The sequence below is a fragment of the Apis dorsata genome, unplaced genomic scaffold (assembly GCF_000469605.1).
Source record: "Apis dorsata unplaced genomic scaffold, Apis dorsata 1.3 scaffold_279, whole genome shotgun sequence".
Classification (NCBI taxonomy): Eukaryota; Metazoa; Arthropoda; class Insecta; order Hymenoptera; family Apidae; genus Apis; species Apis dorsata.
This window is the reverse complement of record NW_006263555.1, coordinates 341,831-344,045: the sequence shown is the minus strand read 5'-3', so window position 1 is coordinate 344,045 and position 2,215 is coordinate 341,831.

The following is a 2,215-nucleotide window of genomic DNA, read 5'->3' as shown; positions in this document are numbered from 1 at the left end:
CTGTCGCCACTGTCGCCAGTGGCGGCAGCGATGACGGTGACGATGTCCAAGGCGGGGTCATTTCCTTTGATGTCTTCCGTTGGTTTTGCCCCGTGGACGAGAAATTGCATAGAACTTCCTGTGTATCGGATTTCGACATTGTCATGACATCGATACTATCGTTTCGCGAATGTACGACGAGTTTATAGGTATTTTTCCTACATGTGATCTTCTCAAATAGACATGACTCGCGTAATTCTGAAATTTCTGATTTGTTAGAAACTCGTCACATGAATATTTATATTACGTATATTACGAATATTTAACGTATATAAGCTAACTTTATATTCAATACCGAGAATAAAAATTACTAAACGAAAGTATCGTTCTAAAAAATCTAGAATCGAAAATATAAAATTCCCTATGATCTTTTACCAAATTCCAAATACGATCAAGAATATAAATATCATGATTAAGAGTAAAAATTACCAAAAATCATAACAAGTAGAAAGCCAGAATCGAAAACAAAATTCCCTATGATCTTTTATTGAATTCCAAACACGATCAAGAATATAGATATCACGAATATTGAGAGTGATTATCAGAAACTTAGAATCGAAAACGTTCGAAATATAAAATTCCCTGTGATCGAGCTCCAGATCGGAACAAGATTCTCCAAACTTTGTTCTGACACAGCACGGCAAATTTCCAGTTAGGAAAAGCGACGAAGGGAAAAGAAAAGCGTTGGGATACAGAGAGGAGGTTGGTTAATCTAGGTGGAGGTTGGCTCGACACGTGTCGTGCACGCGTCGAAATCGCAAATTTTCTATCTTCTATAGTTGCATTGTGCTCTCTGCTCCCCGTTGTTCCCATGGATGAGACGAAATACACATACACAAGTGTGCCCCATACGTATACCAACGCTCAGATACGTCTCGAGGTCCCTGCGGAGAGAATTGCGCGCGCCAGTAGTAATCGACCAAGACCGAGTGTATCTACTGTAAAATGAGTTTGGTCGAGGGTCGTGCTGCGCCTCGTCACCTTGTTAATCATGGCTGCGTGATGGAGAATTGTTTAAGAGGAGAGTTAGCGTGTAACCAAATTACTCGTGATTCAATTCGATTCGAAATATATATGTTCAATATTTCCTCTTTTTTTTTTTCCCATTTTTTCTTCTTTACCAACAGATATATATATAGGATGAAATAATTTTAGAATGGATACAAAAATGTCGGTTGAAATTATTTTCTTTTTCATTTTTTTGTTCCTTCAGCAATAGATAAGTAAAAATAGAAAATTTGAGAAGTGATTTTTTCCTCATTTTCTTTAGCAATTTTGATACATGCTCGTTGGATCTACAGGGTGCTCAAATTATAAATTAGTAGAAAAGAATAATTTTAGAATTGCAAAAATATTGATTGGATAAATATTCAATTATATTTATTATATTCAATCTCTTACCTATTTCATTAATTGCAAGCTTCAACAAAGCTTTTATTTTTTGCTTCGGCTGATTTTCTAGAATCATTTTTTAAATTAATTCATCTTGTATATTATATATTACTATAAAATTATGTAATGCTAATAAATTTCCAATATCAAGACTTAACTTTCAAATATTGTATACACTGTTTGTCACGATACACTGAAGCCCAATGCAATAAATACTGACACTAGGACGTACCCATCTCGATGACACTGCTTTTTAATTTCGTCCAATAGTAATATTTCCAACACGTGTCGGCTCGTCCCCGAATGGAAACTCGCCACTATCGGTGGCTTCCTTTTTACCGAGAGCGGAGCCGAAACACCGACCGTGTAAACCAATTTGCACACCATGAAGCCTCTTTTGATAGCGATCTGTCGAGCGCACGAAGGGTGAAGATATTTCCCACAGGAATCGGTGGTTGTGCACATCGTGCCGAGAAACGAGTTCCCACAGGAGGCCCGCCTCTCTATGGGAACCTACGAGCATCGAAAAGTATCCGTTGAATGGGTGAACGGGTTCTGCGAAATAATGGGCCAATGGTTCTTCTGTAATTGAAAAGCCCGCGATAAAATAACGACGAAGACGATGATGATCAACTCGTTGGATAATGAAGGGATACCGATCGAGTTTTGGTTTCGATATGAATGAACGCTCATTTTTACCATTTTTACGCTTGTATTTTGATGTTTCCTCCCTTTTGTGTTTCGAAGATTGACGAAGGATCGTTTTTTGTTAAGATCTCTTTAG